Source organism: Anastrepha obliqua, chromosome 4, assembly GCF_027943255.1.
Source record: "Anastrepha obliqua isolate idAnaObli1 chromosome 4, idAnaObli1_1.0, whole genome shotgun sequence".
Taxonomy (NCBI): Eukaryota; Metazoa; Arthropoda; class Insecta; order Diptera; family Tephritidae; genus Anastrepha; species Anastrepha obliqua.
In genome coordinates this window covers 15273112-15295969 of record NC_072895.1, presented here as the reverse complement: position 1 = coordinate 15295969, position 22858 = coordinate 15273112, and positions in this window count along the sequence as shown.

The window sequence follows — 22858 nt, the reverse complement described above, 5'->3', positions numbered from 1 at the left end:
GAAGGCGTTTGTTGTCACCAAATGAAGTTGTTTGCCTTGCCTGCTTGTCCGCCTATTTGTATGCTTGCCTTCGCGTTAGCCACTGCGTGTGCGAGCTTATGTGGACGGGTGTAGCGCGTGGGCATAAAAGGTGTATCATGTGTGGCATTTAAATTCAATGAGCTATTCAAAATACTTGCACAATTGGTTTTTAGAATTATGTACTTAAATTCAGATACACATTTATTTGTTTGCATTTGCTTTTCTGCTTCATTCCCCCCGTTGCGACCAATTGGTTAGTCAAAATAAAAAAAAAGCATTCGAAAGCAGATCATAAAATTATGCTCTTGATTTTTATTGTCATACACATATGCCCGCCTTGCCATTATGATTTCTTTTGCTTCGAAAGAAATGTTGTTTCTGCTCTACTCGCATCGCAGTCGCTTATGAGTTGCCTTCTTAGGGCTTCAGTATAGCAGCACTGCATGAATTGTCATTGAATCTGTAGCCTTTTCATTTTGATTGGTGAGGGATTACTCGTACATTTATATACATCGCAGATTGTGGGTTGTTCAATATAAATAATTAGGGCAATTTACGAAGATTTATCGTAATCATGCCAACAAATAAAAATCGTGCTGGTGAAAAATATATTTTGTTGATTTTTCATCATTTAAAAAGCCGCATATGAAGTGAGCCATAAATAAAAATTTAGTTTCTTCAAGACATACAGCAAACTGTAGGTCTAGTGAAGTATGAGTTTTAGGCCAACTACTATGGAACTCAAGAGACGACGGCGTTCTAAGACTGAGTATGTCTCCTAGAGCCAAAGTCAGTGGATTCGCGGGTGATATTCATCCAAGCAATTAAGTGGCGGGCGCCGTAGCCGAATGGGTTGGTGCGCGACTACCAATCGGAATTCATAGAGAGAATGTGGGTTCGAATCTCGGTGAAACACCAAAATTAAGAAAAACCTTTTTCTATTAGCGGTCGCCCCTTGGCAGGCAATGGCAAACCTCCGAGTATATTTCTGCCATGAAAAAGCTCCTTATAAAAATATCGGCTGTTCGGAGTCGGCTTGAAACTGTAGGTCCCTCCATTTGTGGAACAACATCAAGACGCACACCACAAATACTAGGAGGAGCTCGACCAAACACCCGAAAAGGGTGTACGCGCCAATTATATGTATATATATAATTAAGTAGATCGCCATCTAATCAGTAAGCAAGATCAAGTTCCGATGAAGTTAAATATCCAGGAGTAGTCTTGGATAAGAAGCTGACTTGGGAGACACACGTTTCACTGAAGGCCAATCGCGCATTGAAGATTTTTCAGCAATGCCGCAGAGCCGTTGGTAAAACCTGGGGTCTGAAACCTGCTGTGGTCCTATGGATATACACAGCACTTATCAGACCACTCATCACTTACGCCTCTGTGGTCTGGCGGCGAAGGACTATGGTTAAGTCCACACCCCGAGAACTATACAGGCTGCAAAGAAGTGTATGTTTATGCATTACGGGTGTCATGAGTACAACTTCCGGCGATGCTCTAAATGCTATGCTTGATTTGCTCCCCTTTGATCTTAAAATATTTACAACAGGAAGCAATAAAAGCAATCTGTAGACTCCATAAATATGGTTTCTGGCTCCATAAAACTAGACTCCATAACTTTGTCTTCAGGACACAGAGAAATCTTTAAGTTGCTATCTTAGCCATATCCACTGTTTTTGGCACCTAAAGACGACCTGATACCCATAGTTTCAATTAGAATGCATTCAGTGAGGTTTGACGAATATTTCCTTTACCGATGGGTCCAAGAATGAAATAGGGTTTGGAGCCGGATGGTGCTTAAATGATAGTAATAAGTATCATTACGCTATGTGAGGAATGGCAACTGTTTTCCAAACCGACATTTTTGCCATCCTCAAAGTAGCCGAGTGGATAATCGAGAGGAGATGGAGCGGGAAACAGATTCGAGTTTTCATTGACAGTCAGATTGCACTGAAGGCGCCCTGGAAGCAAACCTCAAAGATTGTTCAAGAATGTAGGAAAAAGCTTAATTTTGTCGGAAGACAGGACAGACTTGCACTTTTATGAGTACCAGGACACTCCGGTGTTCAAGGAAACGAAATTGCCGATAAATTGGCCAATCGTGGATCAGCGGTTCCCCCACAAGGCCAGAGCCAATAATCGGAATCAGTTCCGCAGGAATCAAGAATTGGATCGGCGATTATGTATGCAATTTACATAAAGAGCGATGGTCCGGTCTAGAACGCTGCAGCAGTGCAAAGTGTTTTGTGACAAGTCCGAACAGAAAACTGTCAAACTTTCTACTAAAACTTGGAAAGAAAGACGTTCGGTTGATGCTCGGTATTATTACAGGACACAACCCATGGAGTCAGCATATGACCACCATTGGAATCATTGAGGACCCGATGTGCCTGTCTTGCTTGGAGGAGGCGGATAACACTGAACATTTTCTCTGTGAGTGCCGTGTCTTTGCTTGAGCAAGGTGAGAATGAGTAATATTCGTTCTCTAAAACTGGAGGATACTTACAGATTTAGCAAAGAATCTTGAACATTCTCACAGGACTAACTATCTCTGTTTCTGTCTCTGTCTTTATTCTTTCCTATCTCTTTCTCTTCTATCACTTTTCTCCTTTTCTCCTTGACTATCTACCCTCTTTCCAGAGCTCAATGAGCTCTTTAGCCTCAGTGTTTTAGGAGCCACCAAACCTCTTGGTGCCCCTTGACTTGACCAATTCAAATTTCAAGCTAGATTCCAAGCCTTGACACGCATGAACCTATATTTATAGATTCTTTAACTCCTATTTGGAGCGCGTAGGGCGTCAACCACTGCTCTTCGCCAACGCTCATGGTTTTGTGCTAGGAATCTTGGTTCGTTCCACGATAATACAAGCGTCTTCATTCCAGCTCCTGTTGAGTGCCGCCCGGTGGTACGTGGTCTGCCAATTCCCCTACCAATTTGTTGAAATGGAATAAATGGGGCAGCGCTTGTTTAATTACGTTAATGTCGCGTCATTTTTTCTTAGCGTGTGGCCAATGCTTTGCCATTTTCTTTTTTTGATTTCTGATGATTTAGCTTTGCTAATTCTATATTCGACATCTACCTCAGAATCGCCTTCCACCAAGGCAGCAGAATTAGTCAACGGTTTCGAACTGTTGGGCACCCACTGTCAGTGGTTCCAATGTGTTGTCATTGAGAGAAAATGCTTTCGATTTTCCGACGTTGACTTTGAGGCGGGTTGGTTTGAGTGTCCCCTGCATTGCTTGTGTCAGCAATTTGAGGTCACACACATCTGAGGAATGTGTTTTCAGGGATACCTCTACTCCTCGGCGCAGCCCAGATGGTCTGCCGCTTGGCACTACCTCGGGCTTTTTCAAAGCCGATAAACTGTGGATGCAGGTTAGACTTGAACTCACATTCGCGATGACAATTCTGAGGGTATTTATTGTATTTGGTCGGCACAGGAGGAGCCAGTGCGAAAACCGGCCTGGCTGTATCCAGGTGTTGTTTTGGCCGGTTGAGACTTACACGCGCAATAAGTTTAGCTACTCCGGGTAGCACGCAAATGCTCCTCCAATTGCTAAGGGTTTTAAGGTTGCCTCTTTTTGCTAGCTTTACTATAATTCCCTCTGTCCATTCTCGCGGAAAAGATTCTTATTCCCAGAAAGCCCATTATAAGGGAGATAGAATTTCCGCAGAGAGCGTAAAACCGATGTAGTCCCAATAAGCAGCAGGAAGGCAGTCGAATTTATGAATGTGAATGTTGGGACTATAACTAACAATCCAAACCCTATTTTTTATTTATTAGAAATACAATTATGAATAATTATTTTACATTACGAAAGGCACTAGGGCTTAGATAACACTGCGTAAAAAAAAATAAAAAATTAAATATACTTTTATGGAGACCTAGCACAACTTGTGGGTATAGAAAAACTAAAAAAAATGGTATAGAAGAAATTTCCAATACACCCCCAAAATCTCGTTTTATGGCCACAAAACCGTTTTTCAGTAGGTTGATGTGAAGAATCACTCCTAACTTCGCCAAATTCCATCTGATTTCGAATTTGTTTTTTTAGTTCGAAAGAACAAAATCAAGCCTTTTGGACAGTGTGTTGACAATATTTCTGAAATGACAATTGACGAGACTTTAGACGGAAGTATTTGGATTTTTTTTATTTTTTCTCTATTTTTTCAACTTTGACATAATTTTTACGATATTATCCGATATTGAGGATTTTTTTTAGTACACTACTGTTATAGTAAATTTAATGAGCTATATTTGACCGTAATTGAATTAAAATTAATAGAGTTGTGTGAGTTTTAAGATTTTTTTTTTTTTTTACTAATTTGGTATGTAGGTTGCCAAGAATTCCGCGGTAACCTGGGTTACACATAACTTTTATTTTTGCCTTCCGCTGGGACAATTTATTTCGAATGAAAGGTTCAGTTCAGTTCAGAAAGGTGTAGTTTGCGCTCGACAGAGCTGCGATGGGGGATTTACTGCCCATGCAGATTATATATTTTCCCTTAGTAAAGGACGAGTAGTCAATAACGAGTTGGTAATCGTCTCAATGATAAAAATCGAGTTGTGGGGGTATAAAAAAACAGTCCCAAGAATGTTTCCCTTATTAGATACTGCAGCAAATGAAATTGAATTGTTTTCTTTAGAGTCGTCAGTGTAAATAAAATTCCAGCCTTTGGCATCCCAATAATTCTTGATGTCGAAGAAGAGCATTTGGTAAACAAGTTTGGAGGTGTTTTACTTTGGATACATGAGTCGGCTGGCGATGAAAACGGAAGAAAGGAAGTGCCCACAGTGGGAGTCTCGATTGTAAAGTGAAAATGGGCATTACGGAAACGTCAAATTTCCCGATTTCTTCCACCACTCTTTATATAACTGGTGCACCCTGTAATCTATACAGGTCGGCCCTTTTATATGCCGCACCGATCTGAGCTTATGCATTGAGCATAAATAGCTGCGCATGGAAACTAATATTAGTCTATCGTCTAAGCGCTTTGTGGACCATCAGCGGATCTCGCACAATTTCTGGTGGCTCTTCCTTCGTCATTACAAAACTAACTCGGTACACATTTTGGTGATATTCTTAAAAATACAATTGCCTTTATCCTTTGGGACGACATGAAAACGCCCATCAAAAATTCGAGAAGAAGCTCGGCCAAACACCAAGCAAGGAACATAATCCCTAATTATTCATATACATACATACATACATGAAATTATCAATTATTTGATCCATCCTAAAACTACGCGGTTTGATTGAATTTAATAAAACACAAGTAATTGTTTCTAGTGGTAGCTTCTAGTGGCAGTGCCTATGTGGCATGAATGAAAAGAGCAAACGAGATTGAAGTTCAGCTTTTAGCTTCACTCACGCTTAATAAACTCAATCAAGCGTAACAACAAATATGAATAACAAGCAAATAAAAAAATTAAAATATGATATTCGTACCGTAAGGCAAGTCTACGTATGCAGTAGCGATCTCAGTATCTAATGATGCGGGCAAGCAAGAAAGTGTTTTGTTTATCAAAATGTGAATGAAAACTCATAAGGTTTAGAACAAGAATACAGTATTGGACCAAATTTCAGTGCCTCCGAAGTACAGTTCTTCAAAAAGTAAAATTTTTATGGAATCAATGGACTTTAAGAAAATTAAAAAGGGAACCCGAGTGCAGTACAATGGACTTAATTGTGTCTGAGTGCTGTACTTACTAGTCTATCCCGACAAAACAAAAAAAAAAAAAAAAAAAAAAAATGGAGTGTCTAAGTTTTTGGTAAATACTGTATGTGCATACGTATGCGTGTGCGTTTTTGTTCGCATCACCAACAGCTTGTAAATCGGACAAACACTTAACGCTCTAGCGTTTACTTATCATTTTACTGAGAAATCTTTATCCATTTATGCTATAATTTCGCTTCTATTACATTTGAATTGATAAATGTTAGTAGATTCTATGCACAGATGTACCTGGTAGTCAACCGGAGTGTCTCAAGTAAATGCTTTCAATTATGATAAAGGAAAAAACAAAGAATTTTCGGAAGAGAAATTTACAAAATGCAAAATACTGCTCTAGTGAATCATCGTGAATAAATTCAAGGTCGGTCAATATCAGACCGTTAACCGGCTCTCGGTGAGTTTGCAAGAATCAGCTGATTGACTGACGTAAGCGGAGTCATGGATGCGGGTTGTTAACGAAAAAAACTGAGATTGCGTTGGTGATATGCGAAAAAAATCAACACACTCTTATTTATTTATTGTTTTTAATTGTTAAGCAGATGAGCTTTCAAGGAAGGGTAAAACACCCACTAGTATCGATTCCCTTAGCTACATGCCAACTATTAATAGATAGCCACGCTATCAATAGTGTTAAGCCCCGTTAGAGGCAATCACTTTTTTGCCAAATAATCAAGCAAACTTGTCCATAATGGAACCAAGGCTGCATAAAATCGCTACTGAATCTGAGAAGACTGGATATGAGAAACATGATAGGGGTACTAACAGGGCTTTGTTTAATTGGAAGGCATGCAAATATACTGGTGGTACCACAAAATGTCTTTCGAAGCTGTCAAGATATTGAAAAAGAGGTAATCGTGGAACACCTCCTGCGTACACGTTTTGCTCTATACAGAAAAAAGCTTTCCACACTCGGATTCGCCTTTCTTGACAGCGTTGAAGAGTTCTCACAAAAAGAGTTGCCGAAATTAACACAATTCATTAAATCCACAGGCTGGTTCAGAGCAGAATCAGGGACTATTCAAGCCTATGTAAGAGTGTCGGATGGCATCTACTCAACCTAACCTAACTTCATCTTGAGCTGAGCAATAAGCTTTTTCAGTTACAGAAGAAATGCCTAGCGAGAGTTACTTAAGAGGAGGTAAACATAGCAGGGCTACATTTTTAGTGCATTGAGATGCAAGACCAAAGGCAACGCGACGCGGCTGAAATACCCTGTATCAGTTTTCTGCTAGTGGATGGAGCAAAAGTAGTTCATTTAATCAGAATACTCCAACTTTTACAACAGGGTAGATCTGTACCTGTATGTACAAACAAAATTGACTATCCATAGGCGCATGTGTATGTATGTATATACATACATACATATAGTATTTACTTAAGAATCAAGTATCAGGTAGTTGTACATGAATACTTAAGCACTCGCTGATTTCACGGTAAATATTTATCTACTTGCCGCCAATTTGCGGTTGGTTGTCTTTAGATGCAAATCATTAACTAAATGTGGCCAAATATTTTGTTTTTTTTTTATTAATTACTTTTAATGGGAAACTGTTTAAGATCACAATGCCTTGAAACATAGTGCCCGCATCCGGTTATTGGAATGGTATTTATGAAAAATTTGTTTTTAATAAACTAATCTCCACTGGAACAAAATTGTTGGTTAAGTGTCGATAGGAGTTTAAAAATGTGTGTAAAAATGAAGCAAAGTGTTGAATATACCGAAAATTTATGTTCCAGATCTTATGTCTACAAAGTCCCAATTCCGAAAGAAATTTTTTAGGGGGGAACACCACTGTGATTTCTCAAAAAAATCGATTTTTGTTTTTTTATTTTTTTTTTTCATTTTGTTCATTTTTCAAGTAGATATCTTCTGCTCAAATATGAACGAGACGTTATCAATAAAACGGTCCGCGGATGACATATGGCAAAACTAATTTTTTTGTTTTTTGGTAGGACTGTTATAAGCTTACATGGCAAATTTCAGCGTGATATGACAAAATTTCAAACAAATTCTTTGTTCAACTTGAATTTCCATCGTTAAATTCGAAGAACACACTCGAGCTTGACTTGTTTACAGTAGCACAGAAAACAAACTATGTGACATATCACGCTGAAATTTGCCATGTAAGCTTATAACAGTCCTACCAAAAAACAAAAAATTTATTTTTTCCATATGTCATCCGCGGACCGTTTTATTGATAACGTCTCGTTCATATTTAAGTAGAAGGTATATTCAAAAATATGTTAAAAAAAAAATTAACTTAAAATCTTTAAAATTTACGAAGTTATACCTTTAACTTTAAACGCGTTTTTCTCAAAACGACTTTTCTGAACAAGGTGGCCTCGATTTCTCGAAGACTTGTGAACCTATTTTAATTTTTTATTTTAAATTTTTTTTTAATTTTTTTATTTTTATTTTTATTTTTTTTTTTAATTTTTGTACATGTATTGGCTACAGTCGTACATAGCCGTATTTAAAAATTCCAAAAATTAATATTTTTTCAAGCCATTCGAAAACAATAAAAAAGCGTAGAATCACAAACTCATTTCTCATACCTGCACCATTTTCTCAAAAAAAAAAAAAAAAAATAAAAATAATAAACCGCCACGTACGGCGATAGCCATTGATGTATATATTAAGAATTTTTTTTGGTTTTTCGCTTTCAGATGATTCTTCACCGCTGTATCGTGGCCACCAGGAGGCATCCGTTTTTTATGACGTCATTGCATTAATATTGGAAACAATTGTAATTCCGAATATTTTTTAATAAAAATTTGTGTCAGTATAGTTGAATATACATATGTTAAATATATTATAATTTGTCTGATCCTCAAAAAATCATCACTACTTTTAAATAAAATTCATGAAAGTCACTTAATTTCCATGCGTTCACAGTGGTGTTCCCCCTTAATTCGGCCACGATAAGTAAGATATGAGTAATTTGTTCCGTAATTGTCACCACTTTACTTTCTTCTCACATCAGTTACGAAAAGCAAATAACATAGTCTCAGTGATGAATCAACTTAAGCCTAAAAAAGCACCAGGTTATCACAAAATCACTCCAAAGATGCTGAAAGAGTTACCCAACATTGCCGTTCTTCATATCACCTACATATTTAACGCCATCTCTCGTACTGCCTACTACCCTATGATTAGTAAACCCCGGAAAGACCTAAGCCAAGCGTTCTCATACCAGCCAATTAATCTATTGTCTGTACTCTCGAAGCTTTTGGAAAAGTTGCTCTTGCAGAAAATAATGCCCTTTATTCATGAAAACATTATTATTCCTCAACACCAATTTGGATGTGGAAGAAAACATAGTATAACTGAGCAAGTTCCTCGCATAGTGTTCTTTATATGAAAGTACTTTAAGAAAAAACAGTACTGCACTGCACTGTTTTTAGGCGTAGCATAAGCTTTCGATAATACTTTAGGCGCCGCGTCCTAATTCACAAAATTACTAGTTTACTGTCTACGAATGGCCATCTCTTGCTGCAAAACTACATCACTAATAGAGAATTTATTGTAAAGCAAAAAGATTTTTTTGAAAAGTGTTATGGGGACTTCGCTCCATCGCTTCATCAGAAGCAACAATAAAACGATGGTTTGCTGATTTCAAACGTAGTCGTAGGGACACCGATGATGGTGGAAATCCCCTTCCCAAATGAGGCGATCATTTTGAACGATCGAAAAGTGAAGTTGCGTGAGTTAGCTGTCATCGTAAAGATAACAAAAGAAAGTGTTGGCTTTATCTTGCATGAGGATTTGACTATGAGAAAGCTCTGTTGAAAGTGGGTGCTGCGTTTGCTCACTGTTGACCAACAGTAAGACAACGCACCGTCTCACAAGTCAATCAAAACAATGGCAAATGGGGCTGCCCATATTCAACGGACCCATCTGGCAACCCTGTATCTTTTGACAGAGACGTCAGATCGCTTAATGACATACCGCGTTGGAAGCGTCAGTTGAAGCAGATTTTTACCATGGAACAGTACACGCCATGCGAGCGCTCCCAAGTTGTTGAAATTTACATTCAACAAAAGAAGTCAAAAGAAGAAGAACAAAATCATCATGTCCGAAGAGGCTCATTTCTTATTGAATGGGACGGTAAACAAGCAAAATTGCCGTATTTACGCCACTGAAAATCCTCACGAAATTCAAGAGGTACCTCCTAACGACGAAAAAGTCACTGTTTGGTGCGGCGTTAGTGCGAAAACGATTATTGGGCCATTTTTCTTCGAAAATGAAGATGGTCAAGCTCTTACCGTCAATCAGGAGCGTTATCGCGATATGATAACCACTTTTGTGATGCCAATTATTCGTCGAAAGCGTATGAGGCAGTTCTGGTTTCAACAAGACGGCGCTCCACCACACACAGCTCGCACCACAATCGATTTTTTGATGTCGAAGAATAGCGATTTTGACTGTCCACCGCGTTCGCCCTTGTGGGGATATTTAAAATCAAAGGTTTACATTAATAAGCCAAAGATCATAGAAGAGCCCAAGAACAACATCTGTGAGGAAATAGCCGCTATTCCAGCCGAAATGTTAGCTAAAGCTATGGGAAATGCTGCAAAACGGGCTTAATACGCCATACAGGCTCAAGGCGGCCATTTGAGAGATATCATATTTAAAAAGTGATAATCAACAAATCTACTTGAACCAAATAAAATGATTATTATCGTCAACATCAAAAAAATTTTGTTTTTCTTTGATTTAAAAAAAAACACATGGGTCCGTCGAATATGGGCAACCCAGTAGGTACATAAATTGAATTTCGCTTTGCTGCTACATCCACCGTATTCACCAAGTTTGGCTCCCAGTGACTACTGGCAGGCCTAAAATAATTCTCGGCGGTAAGAAATGTCTCGCAAATGAAGAGGTTATTGCGGAAAGTGAGGAATATTTTGAGCCAAAAGCTAAATCGTTCTACAAAAGTGATATTGAAATGTTAGAGCGCCAGTGGAATGCCAGAGTTGGCATGGTGACGTTGATGAATAAAAGTAATTTGGAAGAACAAAAAACGTGTTTGCTTTGTTAGCTCATGTCTTTATGCTTCAGTTTTCAACACAGCGCAAATTGATAGATGGTCTGGTGCTTGGCTAAAAAAAAAATATTTTATTTTTTTTAAACCAGTGTCATCAGCTGAGCATTAGAAACAGCTTGCAATAAAAAATAAATAAATAAAAATAAAAAATTGGCGCGAACACTTCTGTTAGGTGTTTGACCGAGCTACTTCTTCTATTTGTGCTATGCCATTTGATGTTGTTCCACAAATAGAGCGACCTACAGTTTTAAGCCGACTACGAACGGCAAATAGGTTTTTAATAAAGGACTTTTTTATGGCAAAAATACCCTCGTACCATTACCTGCCGAGGGGTGACTGCTTTTATATAGAAAAAACAGTTTTTATCATTTTGGTGTTTCATGCACGGAGATTCAAAGCTATACACTAGGTAATGGTAACGGTAATGTCTGTACGGGTTAGGCTAAGGCCTTTATGCACTGCGACTAGATATATCTATTGTACGCCTCTAATTACTTAATTCTAATTATTTAATATAGGAATCAAACCAGCGCTTCTTGGAGGGAGCAATTATAGGTCTCCTCTTCTTCCTCTTGCAGGTATTCTGTGTCTCTTGTGGCCTAATGCCGCACAGTTGGTGATTAAGTGTTCCATAGGCTCGTCTTTATCACAGCGGAAGCTATACACTTCCTATGCTCCCAAGCACGGAGATGCGAGCCTATGCACTTCCGAATGGCAGATATGATAGCTCAGAGGTTAAATTCATCGCATGGAACAGTTCACAGGCAGCTGGTTCAGTTGGAAAAGGTTTCAAAGCTGGAAAAATGGGTTCCGCATAGAGTTTCCGTCGCCAACCTTCAGCTGCTGCAACGGATTGAAAATGAAAGTTTTTTGAACCCTATCATTACTGGTGATGAAAAATGGGGCCTTTACAATAATCCTGTTCGCAAACGCCAATGGTCAGATAAAGATGAAACACCAGAACCGACCCCCAGAGAAGAAGATTCTCCTGTCTATTTGGGTGGGATATGGCCGGTATTGTTTATTATGAACTTCTGGAACCAAACCAGACGATAACTGCTGATTATTATTCCCATCAGCTATCAAGCCTGAATGAGGCACTTAACAAAAAGTCGACCGTGAAGTGAATATACGCAAAGTTTTGTTTCAGCACGACAACGCAAGACCTCATATCGCGAGGCAAACATTAGGCTAGCTGAACGAGCTCGGATGGGAGCTAATGCCGCATCCACCATACTCTCCGGGTATTGCACCTTGTGATTATCACCTTTTCCGTGGACTTCAATCCCATATAAGTAAGAAGAACTACTCCTCAAGAGAAGCTATAAAAAGGGATATCGAAGCGTATTTTGACTCCAATGACAAACAATTTTTTGAGCAGGAAATTAAAAATTTGCCTAAACGTTGGGAAGTCATTGTAAATAATGAAGGAAAATATATTATTGATTAATAAATATTTTAAAGATCTTTTTTATTGATTTTAAAACCACCTTTAAAAAACGCTCGAGCTTATGGACTTCATCAATTTTATCATCGAAATAAGGCGATAAAAGTGCACAGCACATTTTACTTCGCGTTCAATATTTCGCACTTAAGTGTACATTTTTAACTCACAAGAAAAATCAACTATTTTCTGAATTTTATTCTCAGCTGATCGCACGCTGCGTATTGTAACACTTCGCTGGTCGTCAACTCATCACCCACACCCAGTGGATATCTTCATCACTATAGAGTACAGCTATGTGGAATGATAAGAAAAAAATGTATGTGTACACATAAAAACATACAAATGTACATAGATAAATAAATTCATAAATCTCACAGCGTCACACGTAAGTTTCACAACTGATCGCAATTTCTTTTTATCATATCATTCGTTACTTTCTTAAGCTGCCACTCTACACTCCTACAACCACATGCTCGTATTTACATGAATACATACATACATACATATGGGTAGAACAAAACCACTTATAGCCGCACATATACACACAAACATAGCTATCCGCGCATCTACAACAGATCGCTTACGACAATAAGTTGAACGAATTAATTTTGAAGGCTCAGCTTACAAAGTGTGTGGCTGGTTGGTTGGCTTAGCTTTGCGGCGGCGGCACAGCATTAGTCTTTGGGGTTGGTATACATACACACACATATATATATATATATATGTATATGTATATATGTAGTGGCATAGTTGCAGGGTGAGGGTAGTTGTGACTGCCTGTCGGGCACTTAAGCAATTGAATTAAAAATAAAATAAAAGCTGTGAAACATTTGTATGCTTACACTACCTATGTATGATATTTAGTATGTATGTATGTATGTATGTAGAAATGCACATAAGTACTTATGTATATGTATATAGTTATTTGGTGATTGATACTGCCGTTTGCGACATTTTTAGTCTGAATTGAAAAGAATCAGTAGCAGTTAAGTTAGTCGTTGAGCGCGGCTTAGTTGTGACGGTGAATTTAATTTGGTGAACTTGTGGCGATCGCGAAGCAAATGAATACCTACTAAATACAAATGTGGATTGCATTTATTGCATTGAAATTAAAAATAAAGAAAGAAAAATTACTATTAAAGGAGAGAGAAGTTCGTGGAAAAATTGAAATAATAAACTGTGAAATAATCAAACGAAAAATGTAGAGTACGAAATTTACAAAATTTTAAAAAATTTCATTACAAGTATTTAATGTGAAAATAAGAATAATTCAATTAACAATTTAAAAAGTGTATACTTAAAGAGCGCAACTGCAAATAATGATGAATGCCAGAAGAAGAAACAATTAAAGGGTGGTTAAGTTTCAAGGGCCGGTGTTGATTTTGAATAAAATACAATTTTTTTAGGAAATTATTATCATTTCTCCTTATTATGATAATACTGGTATAGCTCAATTACGTATGGAACAAAATATCTGCCAAATGGTCACCGCAGCCTCGGCGGCACACCTCCATCCGATGGTCCAAATTTTCAATGACGCTGAGGCATAATTGAGGTTCTATGCCATTAATGTACCGAATTATCTCATTATTTAGCTCTTGAATTAGTGCTGGCTTATCGACGTACACCTTTCCTCTTCAATTGACATCACCGCAACAAAAGATTATTCGGCCATCAAATTTTTCGCGCAAAAGAGCCATTGTTTCGTTAGCTGTGTGACAAGTGGCACCGTCCTGTTGAAACTACATATCGTCCACATTCATATCTTCCAATTCGGGCCATAAAAAGTTCGTTATCATCTCACGATAGCGAACACTATTCACAGTAACTGCCTTGCCGGCCTCATGCATTGGAAAAAATACGGCCCAATGATGCCGCCGGCCCATAAATCGCACCTAACAGTCACTCTTTGTGGGTGCATTGGTTTTTCGGCAATTACTCTTGGATTATCATTCGCCCAAATGCGGCAATTCTGCTTATTGACGAATCCACTGAGGTGAAAATGTTCCTCATCACTGAAGATGATTTTCTTCGAAAATTGGTCATTCACTGTTGCCATTTCCTGCCACCATTCTGACAATTGCTCGATTGTGTATCTTTCTATGGTTCAAATTGAATTAGTGTGAAATTGAAAAATGTCGAATGAAATGCAGAAAAAACTTGAATTTTAGGTGTGGTTTACATTCAAAATAGGCCCTTAAAATTTAACCACCCTTCATAAAATAAAAGTGATAAAAAATTCTTGATAACTCAATAATTAATAAGAAAAGCAAGATTTAACCCCCATTGCAGCAGCTGTGGGGAACTTTCAAAGAAGGCGACGATTGAGTACTTTCTCTGTTGATGTCCGAGCTTGGCAGTCAGACGATTTAGGTCACCGGCTGCTCCTTTCTTCGACAGCCTGGGGCAGTGCGCCAACCCAAATTTCCATCAATCTTCTCCATTACATCAACAGCTCTGGCGGGCTGTAGATATCTGCCTGTTGCAGTTCTCAAAACGGTATCAAAACGGCGCTTTAGTGCTACTTGGGGAGTGCCAGAGTGCTACTTTAACCAATTCACCTGCCTACCTACCTAAATAGTCCTGAAATATTTAGCATAAATGATTATGAGAATTGCTTTTTTTTTTCAAAACATAACTATGAATGGCTAAAAAATTATTCCAAGAGCATAAAATTATTATAAAAAAATTTTAAATGCTTAATGCCGAAACTTTTACAAAGCCATGACATTTTTGACTAGTAACTCATTTATTTCTTAATATAAATATTTTTTCATAAAAATATAGTTCGCTCTATAACAAAGTCCATAACACTCCAAGTTTCAAACACAGCATTTATAACAAAAAAGAAAAAAAAAATTGTATCAGAATTAAAAAAAAAAAAATGTTGGTATGCAGTTTTAAGTCGCTAAAAATTTTCGGTGGTTTCTGATAATGTTTTCCTTTGGCCTCCCGGCGTTGCATATTTTCTCCATACACTGAATGCATTACACTTTTTTTATGCGTAGAAGAGGCGAAACATCATAAGAGTAAAAATTATCCAAAATCTATGAAAATCTTTCAGCGACTTTTGCTGCGTTATTCAGTATCTGTCCAGTGCAAAACTGTCTTTATTCAAACTTCAATTCAAGTGATACCGTAAGGAGTAACAGTTGCACTTTATTATGTTACGTTCCCACGACAGTCCGTTCTACGTAACCGGAGCGACCCGGACTTATGTCCGGCCAAGGACTGTCACTTCAGCAGCATTCCTCGTATATGCATGGTGAATTTGTATGCTGATACAGCAACAACAACAACTTTATTGTGTTACAATTTGGCCAATTTGCAAAAAATACAACGAGTTTCGCAGAAAACTAAAACAAGAATATTCAACTCATGCGTAAAATCCACACTTTTATATGGCATTGAAACGTGGCTGGTGTCGAAAAGCAATAAGAAGCTACTACAAAACTTCACAAATTAATGTCTTGAGACAATGTGTAAAGTTTTTTTGCCCAAACACTTTCCGAAATACGGACTTGTGGCAGATCACCGAGCAAGATCTAATCCAAAAGGTGATAAGTGGTCATAAACACATGTATATACCTATGAAATGAGATTTTTTTTCATTTTCAAACGTTTATTAACAAAAACTGATTACAAATTTAATCTTCAAAATAATAGCCATCGCTAGCGACACATTTTTCCCATCTCTCTCATTTGTGAATGCCGCGCCAAAGAAATTGACCGTCTTTGGCCGCAAAGCAATCATCAGCCATTTTTTGGCTTCTTCGTGAGAATTGAAGCGCTGCTCGGAAAGTGCGTGGCCCATCGTTGCAAACAAATGATAATCGGAAGGCGCCAAGTCTGGTGAGTAAGCCGCATGCATCAGCGGTTCCCAATCGTACGTCTCCACCAATTCCCGGGTCGCTTTTGTTCGATGTGGCGGTGCATTGTCATCAATAGAAATTACTTTGTGACGCTGATCGGCAAATTCTGGGCGTTTTCGGTGTATAGCGCTGTTCAAATCGGCCAATTGTCGTTGGTAGCGTGCACTGTCAACTGGTTCACCTGGTTTTAATAGCTCGTACCAAATCCTACCACGCTGATCCCAGAAAACACACAGCATTGTCTTGCGGCCGAAGCGATTTGGTTTGGCCGTTGTTTTTGGCTTGTGGCCGGGCGGACCATACGATCGTTTACGCTTGGGATTGGAGAAATACACTCATTTTTCATCACCCGTAACGATTCTATGCAAAAAAGGCTTTCTTTTGAACCGGGAGAGCAGCATTTCACAAGTGGTTTTTCGGTTCTCTTGCTGCCTTTCAGTCAGTTCATGCGGCACCCACCTTCCGACCTTTAAAACCATGCCCATGTCTTTCAAACGTTTGGAAATGGGTTTTTTGGGTCACTCCCATCTGCTCTGCCATCATTTCTTGCGTTTAACCGTCATCTTCATCCAACAATGCTTGCGTTTCGGCGTCCTCAAACTTTTTCGGTGGCCGGCCACAGTCCTCGTTCTCCACGCTAAAATCACCCCTTCGGAATTTTTCAAACCACTTGAAGCACTGTGCTCGACTTAGAGCATGTCCACCATAAGCTTCTAGTTATAAGCATTTGATGAGCTTGAGAAGCGTTTTTCTTTAATTGATAACAGAAAATCAACGATGTCCGCAAATCGTAGTTTGAAATTCGAAATTCGACATTTTTAAGAGCGACAAAAATGCATTGTTGTATGAAATGTAACAAACAATGAACTGAATATTGTTGATAGATGACGGACGAAAAAAACAAGACATTTGGGAAGGTTTAAAAATACTCCTAGCGGCATCTATGGACTAATAGCTGAAAGTATCATTTTTACCAAACGTTTTTATGTTAATAATTTAAACAAATAAATAAATAAATAAATGGTAATTGAAAATTCAGACAGTAAATACAACAAATTCTTTTACAACACACATACATACATTCACACACATGAGCGCGTATTTTTAGTGCTATCTTAAATAACGATGCCAGTTCTTTAGTTGCAAAAGCTTACTTACGAGTATGTCCGACGCCTGCATACATACCTACACATGCACACACACATATAATTAAATAGAGTAGAGTATAAGAACGCTTAATCAACGAATAAACAACCGCATACCTTTACCCGGATATTATAATCAACTAAATAAAAAGACTTTTATATAAACGCAAGAAATACTGGCTGTACGAATATATAAATGGAAATATGTATGTACATATAAGTGTACGTTTCTGTATGTTTGTGTATTTAGAAGTAATTGCTAGAATTTTATAATTAAAGCAGCTATTGCATAAGTTTTTTTTTTGTAGTAATATGCACGTGTTTAAGTGCATTTTCCTATGTATGTGGATACATCAAAGTTTTCTTTAGTACCTCAAAAAAGTCTAGGGAGATTTATATTACTAGCAACTGAAAAAAAATTACTCATACGTCCTGTCGGCTTGGCTTCTTTAGAGCGACTCTCAAGTAAAATGAGAAGTGTAAATTAACCAATTGAAGCAACGGTACTAATCTTAAAATGGTGAGAAATCTCTTGTTTACTCATTTGTACTTTTTTTTGTAAAGAATGAAAGCAACTGGTGCTGTGGAAAATATGGCTGAAGTCAATAAAAGTGGGTGTGAGACATATTCGGCTGTTTTTTTTTTTGAGCGTCAAAATGTGGTGGTAGAATTATGAATCAAAAGCTAAATTAAAAAAAAAATTACTAACGAAAAACCTTTATTTCAATAACTTCTGCGAAGAAGACAAGTGCGAATTTTAATGTATTTTTTTTAATTATTTCCTCTCAATGTTGATCGTAAATTTAAAACAAAATAGTAATGAAAAAAATTGTTTTCAATAACTTCTGCAAAAAAACAAGCACGGTTTTTTTTTTAAATTATTTCCTCTAAATGTTGATCGAAAACTAAAAAAAAAATTACTAACTTCTGCGAAGAAAATAAGTGCCGATTTTATTTTTCAAAAATTACTTCCTATAAATTTTGATCGTAAATTAAAAAAAAAAATTCAAATGAAACAAATTATTTTCTATAACTTCCACATAGAAGACAAGTGCGAATTTTATTTTTTTTTAATTATTTCTTCTAAATATTGATCGTCAATTAAAAAAAAAATCATAACGAAGTTTATTGCAAAAATGAAAAAAAAAATTATTTCAATAACTTCCACAAAGAAAATAAGTGCCAGTGTTTTTTAAATTATTTCCTCTAAATGTAGGTTGTAAATTAAAAAAAAAATACTAATGAAAAAAATTTATTTTCATATTTCTGCGAAGAAGACAAGTGCGGATTTTATTTTATTTTTTAAATAATTTCCTTTAAATATTGATCGTAAATTTAAAAAAAATTACTACCGAAAAAAAATGTTTTCAATAACTTCCCCAAAGAAAACAAGTGTCGCTTTTATTTTTTTTTAATTATTTCCTTTCAATTTTGATCGTAAATAAAAAAAAAAATACTAACTAAAAAAGTTTATTTCGATAACTTCTGCGAAGAAAACAAGTGCGGATTTTATTGTGTTTTTTTTTTTTAATTATTTCCTCTCAATTTTGATCGTAAATTTAAAAAAAATTAGTAACAAGAGACTTGTTTTCAATAATTTTAATAACTGCAAAAAAACAAGTACCGTTTTTTTTTAATTATTTCCTCTAAATGTTGATCGAAAACTAAAAAAACTAAATAAAATTAGTAACGAAAAAAGAAGTGCGAATTTTATTTTTGTTTTTAAGTTTTTTTTCCTTGTTCACTCCTCTCGGGAGCAGAGGAGCTCGACAAGACTCAGTCTTGCTGTGGTTTCGTTAATCTATTTCGATTTCCGATAGGGTAGCTGATTAGTCCGCCGCTACAAGTCCGAAATAGTCGGAATGCCCACCTGTCGTTGCTTAGTAACAACGCCTTCTTGCTGCTTGGAGCGCCATCTGTGTTTCACATTTTTCTGGCAGAAGGATCGCACAGATGGTTGCGGACTTCGCTAAGTTTAGTGTGTCTGCGCTATTACCGCGATTGCCCGCTTTCTCTTGCTGGCGTCACTGATGCAATATGTAACTGTGCCGTTTTTCTTTGTTTTTTGCTTGTTTTAGCAACCACAATGCAAGTAATGCGCTCACTTTTTGTGCGAGAATAAGGAGTGGAAGGATAAGGTTGTTGGGGATGAGGAATTATTTTTTTTTTTTTTATAGAAACTAGGAAAGTAGGTCAGTTTAGAAAAGTGCGAGGACCGTGCTTTACGTGGGATTTGAACCTACAACCTCTGGGATGACAGGGTAGTGCACTTACACTAGACTACCCTAAATGATGATCGTAAATTAAAAAAAAGTGCGGATTTTTTTTTTTATTATTTCCTCTACATTTCAATCGTTGCGTCGGATATACTCTCGGAATTTTTCCTCCGCCCTCCGAAACGCGCTGGAGCTGTGCCATTAACCTAGCAATATTATCTTTTACCTTGCAATATTTTCTTTTAATTATTTCTCTAGTGCTGAGATGGGGATGTTGGGTTTGTTTCATAGATTTTACGTTTGACGTATACCGCAGAGAAAAAAGTTCATAGGCGTAAGAGCAGGCGACTTGCCTGGACAGGATACGTCACCAAAAGGGCTTAAGGGGACAGTTACCTGTAAACGGCCATATTTTCTTTGATTTTCAATAAAATGATGTAAAAAAAATTGAAAACTTGTAAATTCACATAGAAAGTATGATACTATCATAAAAAAGATGTGTGCAAAATTCCAGGGAGATCGGTCAATAACCTTTCGAGTTATTGTGTACGCCAATTCGAAAAATATAGTTTTGAGAAAAACGCGTCTAAAGTTTGAATACATGAAAATTCCTCTTCCAGCGCTCGAACGCAAAGAATAGAGTCGTCACGGTTGACGATCTATAATATAAGAAATACTTAAATTTACGTTCCAAACATTTTTTGACATATTTTTAAAGGATTATATTAACATTTTATGAAAAAAAAATTGTTTTTCGAAAATTTACAGATATCTGTCCCCTTAAATATTTTCTCCGCTTAAAGTTTTAAAAGTTTCGGGAGGATAGTTTAGGTAGTGGAACAAGACGTGATCAACCTCTGCTTCCCTCTCCGTGCAAATTGTTATAAGTTATTTTTTTATTGTAAAATGTTAACTGAGCATGGAACATAATTTCATTCAAATAACTTCCGCGGCTCACACTTTTTAATCAGAAACTTTAAACTAAATTTCGAGTATGAATTTTATGAAATTTGACAATAGGCCACCAAATTTCCTGATGAAAAATATTTTTTTTCTTTCGCTAACTGGGTCTTTTCCCGAATTTTTTCCTTCAGCTGGTCTAAAAAGTTACACTAAAAGGCAGAATTTATTATTTTACCACTTTGCGAGTAATCCACAAACAAAACTCCTTCCGCATACCAAAAAACTGAATGCCCAATACTTTAGTCAAAATATTACTTATACTGCTCAATGAGATGCCTAGAGCTTTTACTAAATCTAACTCTTTCAATCACTCGGCGATTTTTCAATATGATTTCCTGTATTTTCGCTACGATTTTTGGGGTTGTTACTGTTTTTGGGCGTACCTGACGTGTTTCGTTTTCAAGGTTACAGCGACCACATTCAAATTCAGCAACTCATCTTTCTACTGTACCACTCGTACTACAATATAACTATAAAAGTATAGGAAAGTGTCAGTTTGGAGTCGGTCAAAAGTCGCGTTGATATTTGACATTTTTTTTTCATACGCATTTCAAAATTATCTTCCATATATGTATGTAAAGCTGAAAATGATCAGCGCCTCAGCGAAAAAATATTATCAAGAATCAGAGAAAATTTTAAGCCAGTGAGCTCTTTATTATCGCAAAACTCAATGAGAAGTTTGAAAGTTTCTTAAAAGTTCTAAAATTGGACATTTGGATGAATTTTTTTGAAATTTGTTACATTTTCTGGGAGTTTATACAAATCTTGTACCTTGAATTATATAGTTTTTGTAAAATAAAATAAAAATTACATACACAGGTGTATGGAAAAGTACAAAGCTGAAATTATTTTTTGAATAATTAGTCTCATCGCTAACTCGAACTACGTTTTTCCTCAAACTAATTTCAACAGGGAACCAAAGGTACTATTAGAAAACGACGAATGGTGGAAGGGACAACTTTCAACGCGCTACACATTCTACAAATACAAAAAGGTTGCGAAATGGGAGAGGCTATTGGAGCCTTAATATTCTGTTCGGAATTAAGCTATGAATAGTCGTACGAATTACCGAGTTACTGAAGTGTATTCCAAACTGAGATCTAGCCATAGAGAACACTTTTTCGAACTCTAAAATAAACTTTTAAATTGACAGCCAAGCAGCCATCAAAGCCAAAACAGGACAATGCCGGAAGAGGATGGATGAGCTAAGAACTGAGAAACAAGTCACCATCCACTGGGTTCTATAACACAAGAGAATTGAAGGCCACGAGAAAGTGGATATATTGGCTTGGCAACTAAGTAATTGCGGATTTCACTCATAGATGGCTTCAGTTGAATTTTTAGGTTTGCAGACGTAGTGGAAATGGAAAGTACATTTTGTTATTTGATAGCTGGCAAATTAAGCTGTCAATCAGTAAAAAAAGTTTTTTGCGTAGTTTTCGTTTGGCGTTCGTTGAAAAATGGCAAATCAAAAGGAACATTTTCGTCATATTTAGCTTTTTTAGTTCCGCAAAGGGAAAACCGCATCGCAAGCTCATAAAAAGTTATTTGCTGTTTATGGTGACGAAGCCTTAAAAGAACGGCAGTGGCAAAATTGGTTTGCCAAATTTCGCTCTGGTGATTTTTCACTCAAAGCTGAAAAACGCTCTGGTCGTCCGGTTGAAGTTGATGACGCCCTAATCAAAGCAATAATCGATTCGGATCGTGTCACAGTACAACACGCAGAGAAGCTTCATCTATCACATACTCGTACATGCATTGAATATCACTTGAAGCAACTTGGCTATGTTCAAAAACTCGATACATGGGTTCCTCACGAACTGAAAGAAACGCATTAACAACTGCGATTTGCTAAAGAAACATAATGAAAATTATCCATTTTTAAAACGACTGATAACTGGCGATAAAAAATGGGTTGTTTACAACAAAATCAAGCGGACAAGATCGAGGAACAGGCCAGGTGAACCAACTCAAACAACACCAAAAGCTGATATTCTTTAAAAGAAGCTTTTGTTATCAGTTTGGTGGGATTACATAGGAATTGTCTACTTTGAACTCTTACCATTCAACCGAACAATCAATTCTGATGTATACATGGAACAACTTACGAAATTAAGCAATGCTGTTGAGGAAAAGCGGCCCGTATTGACAAATCGATAAAGTATTGCATTCCATCATGACAATGCAAGGCCACACACATCTTTGGCCACACGGCAAAAATTATTGGAGATTGGCCTGACCTTGCACCATCTGATCACTTTTTGTTTCGATCTTTACAAAACTCCTTGAAGGGTAAAAATTTCAATAATTATGATGATGTCAAATTGCGCCTGATTCAGTTTTTTGCTAATAAAAACCGGGAGTTTTATGACTTCGTGTGGGAGTTCTATGACTACGTGG